The following is a 14,344-nucleotide window of genomic DNA, read 5'->3' as shown; positions in this document are numbered from 1 at the left end:
GGATTTTGCCTCCAGGAGCCTACCAGGGCCTTGGCGGTGAGAATCGGAGAAAGTTCCGTGCTGCTTCCGGCGGGGGAAGGGTGGCAGCAGGCTGTTATGGGGCATAACGCACCTGGGGAAAGGGAAATACCCACCTGCGGCCACTCCAGGGAAGAGAAATCAGAAACACCGGGAAGCGCAGCCTGGTGGGCTCAGCCTCAGACGATTGAGCTCACCCTAGGGGCTCCAGGGCGCTTCCCTTCCCCACACCTGTCCACGGCATTGCCAAAGGCCTGTTCACTGCAGTGCCTTTTACCCCGCACATCATGCCTACCTCCCCACAGAAAATTAAAAGGCCTAATAAAAGGCAGAAAATACAATTTAAAGAAACAGAGCAAACATCAGAACCAGACTCAGAGATGGCAGAGAGGCTAGAATGATGAGACCAGGAGATCTTAAAAATTAAGATTGATATGCTGAGTGGGCTTTTTTTGTTTTGTTTTGTTTTGTTTTGTTTTTAAGTAGGCTCCACACCCAACTGGGACTCAGAACCCTGAGATCAAGCAACACATGCTGTAGGAACTGAGCCAGCCAGGTGCCCCCATATGCGAAGGGTTTTAATAGGGAAAGTAGACAGCATGTAAGAACACAGGGATAATGTAAGCAGAGGGATGAAAATTCTAGGAAAAAATACAAGAGAAATGCTGGACATCAAAAACTATAACAGAAAAGGAGAATGTCTTTGATGGGCTTATTAGCACACTGGACACAGCTGAAAAAAGATTCTCTGACCTTGGAGATAGACAATCGAAACTTCCCAAACTCAAAAGCAAAGAGAAAAAAACACTGGGAAGAAAATGGAACAGAATATTCACGAACAGTGGGACAACCACAAAAGGTGTAACATACCCATAATGGGAAGAACAGAAGGACAAGGGAGAAAGGAGAAGAAATTTCTGAAAAATAATGATGGAGAATTTCTCCCTATTAAAGTGAGAGAGACACCAAACCACAGGCCCAGGAAGCTCAACAGAACACCACACAGGATAAATGCCCAAAAAAACAAAAACAAAAACAAAAACAAAACAAAACACACATAGGCACATAGGAATATCATATTCAAACTTAAGAAAATCAAAGATAAAGAAAAAATGTTGAAAGAAACCAGAGGAATGAACCACCTTACCTACAGAAGAGCAAAGTTAAGATTTCTATCCAGCTTCTCCTCAGAAACCATCCAAGCAAGAAGAGAGTGGGATGAAATATTTTAAGTGTTTAAAGAAAAATACCCCACCAACCTAGAATTCTATATCCTGAGCAATTATCCTTTAAAAGTGAAAGAGAAATGAAGACTTTCTCAAAAAAACAAGCATTGAGGGCATCTGTTTCCAGTAGACCTGGCTTACAAAAAAATGTTAAAAGAAATTCTTTGGAGAGGGGGCACCTGGCTGGCTCAGTCGGTGGAACATGTGCCTCTTGATCTCAGGGTCATGAGTTCAAGCCCCATGCTGGGTGTAGGGATTACTCAAAAATTAAAAAAAAAAAAAATCTTTAAAAAATGTTCTTTAGGGCGCCTGGGTGGCTCAGTTGGTTAAGCGACTGCCTTCGGCTCGGGTCATGATCCTGGAGTCCCTGGATCGAGTCCCACATCGGGCTCCCTGCTCAGTGGGGAGCCTGCTTCTCCCTCTGACCCTCTCCCCTCTCATGTGCTCTCTCTCTCTCATTCTCTCTGTCTCAAATAAATAAATAAAATCTTTAAAAAAAAAAAAATGTTCTTTAGAGAGAAGGAAAATAATGTAGGTCAGAAACTCAGATCTGTATATAGAAATGACGAGCACTGGAGAATAAATAAGTGAAGGTAAAATCCAAACTTATTTTCTTTATTCGTAATTGATCTAACAGATAGGAGTTTGTTCAAAATAATATCAACAATGTATTCGATTATGCATTGATACATGTATATATCTTATGTGTGCTTGTATATAGTAGAATGAATGACAGCAATGACATGAGGGAAGGGAGGGAGGGATGAGAAATAGCTTCTTATTATAAGAACCATAACTATACCCACAAAGCAGTATAGTGTTATTTGAAAGTGGACTTGGATTAGTGGTAAATGTATGGCAAACTCTAGGGCAACCACTAAAAAAAGTAAAAAAGAAAGAAATACAATGTATATGCTAAGACAGGAGAGAAGATGGAATCATATAAAAAGCTCAACTCTGACTGACAAAGGGCAGAAAGAATGGAAGATGAAAAATAGGAATTAAGGCAACAAATAGAAAACTGGAACAAATATGACAGGTATTAATCCAGTAATATCAAAGATCACTTTAAATGGAAATGGTCTAAGCACACCAATTAAGACAGAAATTGTCACTGTGGATAAAAAAAAAGACTCATCCATAAGTCGTCTACAAGAAACCCATTTTAAACTTAAAGACACATATAGATTAAAAGTAAATGGATAGAGAAAGATAAACAATACTAACACTAAATTAAAAAAAAAAAACGGGAATAGCTATATTGATTTCAGACAGAGCAGACTTTAGAGCAAAGAAAATTATCAGGGATAAAGATGGCTATCACATAATGAGAAAGGGGTCAGTTCTCCAAGAAGACATAACAATCCTTAATGTGTATGCACCTAACAACAGAGTGTCAAAGCGCTTGAGACAAACACTGCTAGAACAGCAAGAAGAAACAGATGAACCCACTGTCAAACTTGGAGACTTCAAAACCCCTTTCTCACAAATGGGTAGATTCAGCAGGCAGAAAATCAGTAAGGAGATGGTGAAATTAACAAACCATCGATCACCTGGATATAACTGACATGTGTAGAATACTTCATCCAACAAGAGCAGATTCTTCTCAAGCTCACAGGACACATTTTCCAAAATAGACCACATTCTGGGCCATAAAGCAGAATATAAAAGAGAAAATCATACAATGTATTCTGTCAGACCACAATGGAATTAAAGCAGAAATCACTAACAGAAAGATAGGTGGAAAACTCTAAATATATGGAGATTTAAATAACATGTGGGTCAAAGAAGAAATCACAAGAGAAATTTTAAAATATTTTGAACTAAATGAAAATACAACTTTTCGGGGCACCTGGGTGGCTCAGTCAGTTAAGCATCTGCCTTCAGCTTGGGTCATGATCTCAGGGTCCCTCTGCCCCTCCCCCCTGCTCATGTGCTCTCTCTCTCTCTCAGATAAATAAATAAAATCTTTAAAAAAAAATAAAATACAACTTTTCGAAATTTGTGGGATGCAATGGAAGCAGAACCACAGGAAAATTTACAGCCCTGGACACATGTATTTGAAGAGAAGAAAAACCTAAACTCAATCATCTAAGCTTCCACTTTAGGAACGAGAAAAAGAAGAGCAAATTCAATTCAAAGTAAGAAGAAGAAATATAATAAAAATTGGCACAGAAATCAATGAAATTGAAAACAGGAAATCAATAGAGAAAATCAACAAAACCAAAAGTTGATTCTTAGCAAAGATCAGTAAAATCAATAAGCCTCTAGCCAGGCTAGCTAAAAAAAAAAGACAAGACACAAATTACTACTGATATCAGAAAAGAAAGAAAGGACATCACTACAAATCCCATGGATATTAAAATTATAATCTGGGGGCACCTGGCTGGCTCAGAGCACGAGACTCTTGATCACAGGGTCGTGGGTTCAAGCCCCACCCTGGGCGTAGAGATTACTTAAAAATAAAATCTTTAAGTAAGTAAATAAATAAATAAAATTATAATCAGGGAATATTATCAACAACAGGCCTGCAAATTTGATAACCTAGAAAAAATGGATGGCTCACTTCCTTGAAAGATAGAATCAGCCAAAACTCACGCAAGAAGAAACAGACAACTGAATGGGCCTAAACCTATTAAAGAAATTGAATCAATAATTAATAACCTTCCAAAACAGAAAGCAATAGGCCCAGGTTGGTTCACTGATGAATTCTACTAAACTTTTAAGAAAGAGATTATACCAATTCTCTACCCTCTCTTTCGGAGGAGAGAAACAGAGGGATTACTTCCTAACTCATGCTTATGAGGCCAGTATTTTTACTTTTTTTTTTTTTAAAGATTTAATTTATTTATTTGACACAGAGAGAGAGACAGCAAGAGAGGGAACACAAGCAGGGGGAGTGGGAAAGAGAGAAGCAGGCTTCCCGCCGAGCAGGGAGCCGGATGCGGGGCTCGATTCCAGGACCCTGGGACCATGACCTGAGCTGAAGGCAGTCGCTTAACCAACTGAGCCACCCAGGCGCCCCCAATATTTTTACCTTAATACCAAAACCAGACAAAGACATTATAAGAAAAGAAATCTACAGACCTACATCTCCCATGAACATAAATGCAAATATATATATACTATTAAATCTAATAATACAAAAAGAATTATACATCATGACCAAGTGAGATTTATCACAGGTATGCGAAGCCGGTTTACCATTAAAAAATCAGTTAATGTGATCCATCGTATCAACAGGCTAAAAAAAAAAAAGAAAAAAGAAAAACCACATGCATATTACTAAGGATAAGAAGCTACAAATTGTATGATTCCAAATATATGACATTGTGGGAAAGGCAGAACTATGGAGACAGTAAAAAGATCAGCGTGGTTGATAGAGTTAGGGCTGATAGAGAGATGGAGCACAGATGATCTTCAGGACAGTGAAACCATTCCGTAGATACTGTAAAGGTGGATATGAAATTTTAAATTTGTTCAAACCTAGAGAATATATAACACCAAGAGTCAACCCTTAAGTAAAGTATGGACTTTGGGTGATAATGATGTGTCAATGTAGGATCATCAATTTTAATAAATGCACAGCTTTACTGGGGGATGTTGATGTTGGGGGGCTCTGTGCATGAGTAGAGGCAGGAAATATATGAGAAATCTCTGAAGCTCCCATTCAATTTTGCTGGGAACCTAAAACAATTAGTTTATTTAAAAAAACAAAAGAAAGTGGTTAAAAGAAAGAAAGGAAAAGATAGTGGCCAGGCCATGAAAAGCCTTGTGAACAATTAAGGAGACTGGATCTTAGCCCAAGAGCTTTAGGAAATGGGATGGCTGTTGTTTCCTGTGGTTTCTGTAACAAATTATCACAAATTGGGGATTTAAAACAAGAGAAACGTATCCTCTCATGGTTCTGGAGGCCAAAAGTCCAAAATCAGGGTGCCAGTGGTCCCATCCTTCTCCTGAAGACTTTAAAGGAATCCTTTTTTCTTTTTGTATTTTGGTTTTTTGTTTGTTTGGTTTTTTGGGTTTCTTGTTTGTTTGTTTGTTTGTTTTTTGCCTCCTCCATGTTCACCTGGCTCTGATATTCCTTGGTTTCGTCTACCAAAGAATCACTCTAATATCTGCCTTTATCTTCACAGGGCCTTCTCCTCTGTGTCTCTCATAAAGACACTTATCATTGGATTTAGAGCTCACCCAGATAATCCAGGATGATCTCATTGACATCCTTAACTTAGTTATCACTGCAAAGACCCCTTTTTCCAAATAAGGTCACATTCACAGATTCTGGGGATTAGGACATGGATATATCTTTTGGGGGACCACCCTTCAACCTGCTCCGATGTTAAGCTACTTAACACACATCTACTGGGTTGCTGCGTTAGTTAAGCATCTTTAGGTGACTTCTGAAAGCTACTCTGGCTAAACCCAAGCCAAGAAGGTGGGGGGAGGGGGCCAATGGGGGTTACTGGAAATTACTGGGAAGGTGACAAAATTGAAGGAAAAGTGAACCAGCTGTCCTTATAAAGGTCCAGGGCAGCCCCAGCAGTGAGAAGTCATGAATTATTGCTTTCGATCAGGGGTTGGCAAATATTTTCTGTAAATGACCAGATTGTCAATGTTTTCAGCCCTGCAAGACGTACGGTCTCTGTCGCAACTGCTCAGGTCTGCTGTCATACATCGAAGCGGCCACAGACAGATGTAAACGAACGAGCGTGGCTCACTTCCAATATTGATTCCCTATTTATATATGAAATTTTCCAACTTCCCTTTCAAAAACGAGAGGGGGTCCAATCAGCGCACTGTGGTCACATGCCCGCCTCATGGCTGGAGGTCAGGGTGGAGGTGAGAGGCGCCACAATAAATGGACCCAACAAAAACAAAGGAAATGCTGGAGAATGGTTGCCCACAGGAAAATCAAGATGCTCTTACAAAAAAGAGAGGAAAAGGTACGGCCAGTATCCTAGTATCTAGACCAGGGAAGGAATGCGGGGCTGTGCCAGGCTTGGAGGACCCTGTATGAATAAGAACCATCACGACTGTAGCTCTCATGAAGTTCACAGTCAAGCTGAGACAGACACCAAAGAAACACACATGAGTGTACAGTGACAAGGAGACAGGGAGACACACACTCCAGAGGAGAGGAACACAGGTCAGCTACCGGATGTTTTGATCTCAGCGCTATGGACATTTGGGGCTGGATCATTCTTTGTTGTGGGGGCTGTCCTGTGCCTTGTGGGATGTCTAGACGCACTCTCGGATTTGATCCACTAGATGCCATTATCCAACCCCACCCTACCCCTCAGTTGTGACAACTAAAAGTATCTCCAGACACTGCCAAATGTCCCCTGGTGGGGGGGGGGGTGCCCCCAGTAGAGAACCACTGGTCTATGATGAAATACAGTAGGGGAACCCACCCTCTTCTGGGGAGTCAGGAAGGCTACCCCGGGGGGAAATGATGGATGAGTTGAGGGCTGAAGGATGGAGAAAAGTTACTTAGACCAAGGGAAAGAGGGAGTCACAATCCAAGCAGAGAGAACATGGCAAAAGCAAAGCCTTTGTGGCTGGAGAGAGTGACATGCTGAGGAACTGAGAAGGGGATCACAAGGCTGGAAACAACCATGTGCACTTGGGGTGTGTGTGTGTGTGTGTGTGTGTGTGTGTGTGTGTGTGAGCGTGAAGCCATTGAGATATCTTAGCAGATCAGGGACAGTAAGAGAATTAAAACAAACAAAACAAAGCAACCACAAGAACAAAGGCCCCATGGCAGTAGAAGGAAAGATGGAGGAGGTTGTGGTCTGTAGTCCAGGTGAGAGAGGACCGGCCCGTTGGCGGCACTGAGGACACAGAAAAGTAAAAGGATTCAAGGTCAGGGGCATTAGGTGATGAGTTGAAAATGTGGTAAAAGGGACAAGTTTCGGGCATGACCTTTAGGTTTCTCATTTGACCAGAAGTGGTGGTACCATTCGCCAAGGGAGATGAATTAATTCATCTTTAGACACTAAAGCAACCTTGATTCCTAGAATAAATCCCACCCGCTCATAGGCTACGATCCTTTTTACATGTTGACAGATTTCGTTTAGTTTGTTCTTTTTCTAATTTCTTGAAGGGGGAGATTAGGTGATGGATTTGAGACCTTTCCTCTTTTCCAAGATAGGCATTTACAGCTGCAAATTTCACCGTAAGTGCTGCTTCGGTTACATCCTGTACCTTTTCTTACGTTGTGTTTTTGTTTGAATTCTCCTCAGAGTTATTATTTTTTTACTTCTCTTGTGATTTTTTCTTTGATCCATAAGTTATTTAGAAATGTTGCTTAATTTTGAAAAATTTTAGGTTTTCCTAGGTTATCTTTCAATTGTGCGTCTCCATTTTAATTCTGTTGTGACCAGAGAATGTACTTCGTATGATTTTAATCTTTAAAAATTTGAGTCTTGTTTTATGGTCCAGTTGATGGTCAATCCTGGAGAACGTTCCATGTGCTCTTGAAAAGAATATGTATTCTTTTTTTTTTTAAGATTTATTTATTTGAGAGAGAGAGTGTGCGTGCGTGGTGGTGAAGGGCAGAGGGAGAGGGAGAGAGAGCATCCCAAGCAGACTCCCCACTGAGCACGGAGGCCCACTTGGGGCTCTATCCCAGGACCCATGAGATCACGACCTGAGCCAAAACCAAGAGCTGGATGCTCAACCGACTGAGCCACCCAGGCACTCCAAGAACATGTATTCTTTAGCCTTTGGGTGTTTTCCATAAATGTAAGGTCAAGCTGGTCGATAGTGTTGTTCAAGTCTTCCGTATCTGTTGATTTTTTAAAACTGTGATAAAAACACATAACAGAAAATTTACCATCTTAACCATTTTTGAGTGTACAGTTTATTTTTATTTATTTATTTATTTTTTTTTTAAAGAATTTATTTATTTGACAGAGAGAGACACAGCGAGAGAGGGAACACAAGCAGGGGGAGTGGGAGAGGGAGAAGCAGGCTTCCCGCGGAGCAGAGAGCCCGATGTGGGGCTCGATCCCAGGACGCTGGGATCATGACCTGAGCCGAAGGCAGACGCTTAACGACTGAGCCATCCAGGCGCCCCTTGAGTGTACAGTTTAGTAATGTTAAATATATTCATTCATGCAATATTGTTGAGATACAGATCTCCAGAACTTTATCATTTTGCAAAACTGAAACTCTATACCCACTAAAAACAACTCCCCTTAGCCCTCGTAACCACGATCCTACTTTCTGTGCCTATGAACCTGATTATTTTAGGTATCTCCTATAAGTGGGCTCATACAGTATTTACCTGTTTGTGACTGACTTATTTCACTTACCATAATGTCCACAGGTTTATCCATGAAGTAGCATGTGATAGGGTTTCTTACCCTTTAAAGACTGGACTATTCCATTGTATGTGCACACCACATTTTGTTTATTCAGTCACCCATCAGTGGACATTTGGGTTACTTCCACTCTTGCCTGTTATGAGCATGAGTATGCAAATATCTCCTTGAGACCCTGTTTTCCGTTCTCTTGGATATACACTCAGAAATGGAATTGCTGGATCACATGGTAATACTGTTTTTAATTTTTGGAGGGACTGCCATATTGTTTTCCATAGCTGTGGTGTCATGTTACAATCCTACTCTCGCTGACTTTTTTGTCCAGTTGTTTATTAATTATTGAGAGTGAGGTATTGAAGTCTGCAACTATTTTTTTGGATTGTCTATTTTTCCTTTCAGTTAAGTCAACCCTTCCCTCACTTCCTCGGGTTAATCAAGAGAGGTTGATAACATCCACATATATTTATAATTCTTATATTTATATATATATTTATATATATATACTTATAATTGTTATATTTATATTTATATATTTATATATATATTTTATATATTTATATATATATTTATAATTGTTACATCTAACTCATGTATTGACCATTTATCATTATGATATGTCTTAAAGTCTATTTGTCTGGTATTTTTAAAAGGTTTTACTTATTTATTTGACTGAGAGAGAGAGAGCACAAGCAGGGGGAGCGGCAGGCAGAGGGAGAGAGAGAAGCAGACTCCCTGCTGAGCAGGGAGCTGGACGGGGCTATTTAGTCTATCACATGGACTCAGGATCATGGCCTGAGCCGAAGGCAGACGCTTAACCCATTGAGCCACCCAGGTGACCTTATTTGTCCGATATTAATATAGAAACTCCAGCTTTCTTATGGTTACCGTTTGCATGGTATATCTTTTTTTCTATCCCTCTGCTTTCAATTCATTTGTGTCTTTGAATCTATGGTGCTTCTGTTTATAGATAGCATATAGTTGGGTCTTGCTTTTTCATCCATTCTAACAATCTCGGTTTTTTATTTTTTTATTTTTTTTTAAGATTTTATTTATTTGACAGAGACACAGCGAGAGAGGGAACACAAGCAGGGGGGAGTAGGAGAGGGAGAAGCAGGCTCTCCACAGAGCAGGGAGCCCAACGCGGGACTCGATCCCAGGCCCTGGGATCATGACCTGAGCCGAAGGCAGACGCTTAACAACTGAGCCACCCAGGCGCCCCACAATCTCGGTTTTTTAAAGTATTTAGTCTATTTACATTTAAGGACATTGCTGATACGATTAGATTTATGCCTGTCATTTTACTATTTGTTTTCTATTTGTCATATGTCTCTCGTTCTCCTTTGCTGTCTTATTTTATGTTAAATATGTTTTCATGGATCACTTTGATTTGTCGGTTAATTTTTTTTTTACTATTTTTTGAGTTATTTTATTAGTGGTTGCTCTAAGGATTACAACATGCATTTTAATTTAGCACAATCTGCTTCAGAATAGTAAATTTCAGTAACATACAGGAACTTTCTCCAAGCATGTCTCATTTTTCTCCCCATCTTTTGTGCCATTATAAACCCAACCACACAGTGTTAGAATTATTGCTTTGCCCAATCTTATATATTTTTAAAAGGCAAGAGAAGAGATGAAATCTACTTATAGAATCTTTTATATTTACCATTTGTGGTATTCTTCATATCTTCTCATGAGTTCAAGTTACTGTCTAGTGTTAATTTTGACTTGAAGAACTTCCTTTAGTATTTCTTGGAAGGCAGGTCTGTTAGCAACAAATTTTTCAGTCTTTGTTTATCTGCACGTATATTTATTTTACCTTCATTTTTTATATTTGTTAGCTATAGAATTCTTGCTTGACAGTTTGTTTTATTTCAGCATTTTGAGTATGTTATCCCACTGCTTTTGGTCTACATTATTTCTGATGAGAGGTCAGTCATTAATTGTATTTCCCTTGTTGCTTCCTTTTGATGTCCATTTGTATGGTAAATGTTTCTCCATCCCCTTGGTTTCAATCTGCAGGTGTCTTTAGGTCTAAAATGAGTCTCTTGTAGGCAGCATATAGATGGGTCTTTTTTTTTTTTTTTTTTTTAATCCATTCTGACACCCTAGGTCTTTTGATGGGAACATTGTCCAGTTACGTTTTCAGAGTAATTATTGATAGATATGTATTTAGTGCCATTTTATTACTTCTTTTGTTATTGTTTCTGGAGATTTTCTCTGTTCCTTTCTTGTCTTTGTCACTTTTGCCCTTTCCTTTTTGCTTTCCAGAATAAGAGCATCCTGGGGCACCTGGCTGGCTGGGCTGGTGGAGTGTGTGACTCTTGATCTCGGGCTTGTGAGTTCGAGCCCCATGTTGGGTGCAGAGATGACTTAAACATAAAATCTTAAAAAAGAAGAGCATCCACAGGCAAAAATGTCACCAATTTCACACTATTCTTAACTGAAGTTTAGTAATTTTCATTAATAAACCTTCTCAGTTTGTTGTATGCCTTTGACCAATTTCCAGTGGGTTATAATGGCATTTTTGACAGTTTTGTCCAGCTTTTTAAAAAAGATTTTATTTATTTATTTGAGATAGAGAGAGCGAGAGAGCAAGCATGAGCTGGGAGAGAGGGCAGTGGGGGAGGGAGAGGCAGACTCCCCGCTCAGCAGGGCACCAGGACCCCAGGATCATGACCTGAACTGAAGGCACTTAACCAACTGAGCCACCCAGGTGCCCCTGATTTATGTTTTTAAAAAACACTCTGGATACTTGTATTTGTTAAGTATCGCTCATAAGAAATTGCCTCAAATTTATTGGCTTAAACACAACACATATCTATTATCTCATGGTTTCTGTAGGGCAGAAATCTCGAAGCGATTTAGCTTCATGCTTCTGATGCAAGTTCTCTTGTGAGGTTGCAGTCAAGTTGTCACCTGGGACTGGACTGGGGGTCAAGATCCACTTCCAAGTTCACTTCCTTGGCTATTGTAGGAGGCCTCTGTTCCTCACCATCTGGATCTCTCCGGAGGGTTGCCCATGACCTGGCATCTGTCTTCCTCCAAAGCAAGTAATGCAAGAGACAGAGTGGCCAAGATGGACCTAGTCTGAGAAGCCTTACAGCACCCCTGGTCCACTGCATTCATTAGAAGGGAATAGCTAAGTTCAGCCCACACTCAGGGAGAGATAAAATTAAGCACCACCTCTTGAAGAGAGGAGTACTAGAAAATTTTGTGATGGCAGACGAGTCACTTTGGAGAAGCAGAAGGAAATTAAGGGGTGGGAACTGTCCTTTCTAAGTCATTATAGGCACAGCTGCAAGATTATTCTCATCATGTTAAGGTTTGTCCATGTGATTTTCCTGCTCAAAAGCCTTCATAGTTTTCCACTGCCCATACTCTATAGGATGAAGGCTAGAATCTGTAGCGTGGAATTCAAGGCATTCCAGGATCTCATGCTACATTCCAGCCTCGTCTCCCAACTGCCTCTTTCCTTTTCCCGTGGATAAACTGAACAGAGACATTCTTCTTCCCCATGCCTTTTCTTTTTGTTCCTTCTCCCAAAAATGCTCTTTCCTCCAATCTCAACATGTTCAAATTCTTCAAGTACCTGCCCAAACCATTTCTTCCATGAAACAGCCCATCTCAGCCAGAGATCATAAGAGCTTCCTCTTCTGAATTCTGAGAGAGCTCATCAACACTTGTCTCCCAGCAGGCCACCTTCACCCTCATGTTAAAGCATCTCTATGCCTGTCATGTCTCCTCCACGGGTTCTTGGCTCCTTGATGGCATACTCCCCTTGGTCACCTTGTTCCCGAACCTTGGCGCCGAACCTTGCATCTAGAAGTTCAGTAAGTATTTGTCCATTTTATTTGCATCATAAGGACACAAATTATAGCAAAAAATAGGAAGAGCTTTGCAATCTTTGGATTTTTTTTATGATAAAGTGATTTCGCAAAATTAAAAAAGAAAAAGCTTTGTGGATGTTTGGAGAATGGACTGTAATGGAGCAAAGATAGATGTAGTTGGTCTGTTCAATGCTATTGCAGAGGTCTGAGTGAGGGCTAGGGGAGACCTGGACTAGGTGACAGGCAGGGAGACAGAAGCGGATAGATGTGACGTATGCTTTTAGAGCGGACCTGATACAGAATTTGGCTTAGCGTTGGACGGGGGTGGGGCACCACAGAATTAAGGATGACTTCCAGGTGTTTGCTAAAGCTAACTGTGGAGCTGGTGGCCCCATTTCCTGCGGGAAGAAGACTATAGAAGCGCCACATTTGGGGTGCTCATGCAGATGTGGAGATGCCCATAGGGAAACCTAATGGTAAGGCCAAGGGACAGTTAGGTCAGTTAGATCACAGAAGACACAGGGCTGGAGAGACAAATGTGAGAGTTCTCAGCATCTAGATGGTTTTAAGATGTGGGATGGGTAAGATTCCCCCAGGAAGAGAGGTGGGAGCAGAGGACGGTCCAAGCCCATGTCCCGAGGACCTGCAGGATCTGGAGAACAAGTGGAGGGACAGCTCAGGGGGAGAAGTCTGAGAAGGAAGAGCTGAGGAGGTAGGAGGAGAACCAGGAAAGGCTGTTGCCTCGGATGCAGAGAAGGGACAGTATTTCGAGAAGTTTGGAGATATCTGTGCTAGTTACTCCCGTGCCATCAACCATATGAAGACGGGCGGTGTTTCTGGAGAGGGAAAGCTGTTGGTATCGGCAAGTGTGGTTCAGCGACACGAAGGAGACAGAAGACAGAGAGCAGTGGGCTGAAGCGAGAAAGCAAAACGAAGACTGTAAACCTTAGGGTGTTTGTTATACACTCACTGGTAAGACCCTATAAGCCCCGTCATCTGGCCTGCTAACGCTCTCCCACGTGTTTGCTTTGTCCTCAAGCCTGCCTCAACTTCTCAGCCCACCAACAGCATCCTAGCTCGGCTCCAAACCTCTACTTTGCTCCTTCACATCCTTCCTCCAGGGCAGCCAGAATGACCTTCGGAAAACCCTCCATCTGATCCCGTCACTCTCGTGTTTCAAAGATTTCCACGGTCACCCATTACCCTGGGGATAAAGTCCAAACTGCTTGCAAGTTTCCAAGTCCTCTCCTGCCTCCCTCCCTCCCCCCCCAACCCCCCTTCTCATGTCTGACCTCCAGCCATGTTTCCTGGTGTGCCCATTGTCTCTGTCCTCTGTTCTAGTCTGAAGTCTTGGCTTAAACATAATTTCCCTACAAAGACCTCCCTTGACCTCTCCTTGAGCCCCCTCCCTTCTACACTACCACCTGAGATGGCTTTTATTTTTTTCTCTGCCATTAGCTCTAGATAGGCTGTATCTGTGGTTTATAACCCCGTAGCAGCACAGAACATCGGGTAGGAACTCAATAAATCCTTCTTGAATGGATTAAGCGAAACCAACTTCTTTCCATGGAAATTCTCCACCAGAGTTTCTCTTAAACTGGAAAGTATCTTCAATGACTATTTACTTTAAGTAATGCAAGCTAAATTGGACATTTTAGATAAGGCTTTTCAAAGAACAACAGGCCAACAAGACCTACAGACTCAATTATTCTAAATCATTGCGACTTATAGACTGAATGCGATGCTTTCATTAAAGGTTGTTTGTTAGTCCATTTAATAATGAGTAACCTATTGAGGTTGAACGAGAGATGAGTTAAATAATCCCTGATTCTGTAGGAGTAATTAGTTATACATATATTAATTTGCCTGCTTTCAAGTCAGGTATTATTAAAAAAAAAAAAATCCAAGAGGAGAGGTAGTAGGAGTTTAACAGCCATCCATTCTT

Source organism: Phoca vitulina, unplaced genomic scaffold (assembly GCF_004348235.1).
Source record: "Phoca vitulina isolate PV1807 unplaced genomic scaffold, GSC_HSeal_1.0 scaffold50, whole genome shotgun sequence".
Classification (NCBI taxonomy): domain Eukaryota; kingdom Metazoa; phylum Chordata; class Mammalia; order Carnivora; family Phocidae; genus Phoca; species Phoca vitulina.
Note: the sequence above shows the minus strand (reverse complement) of the source record.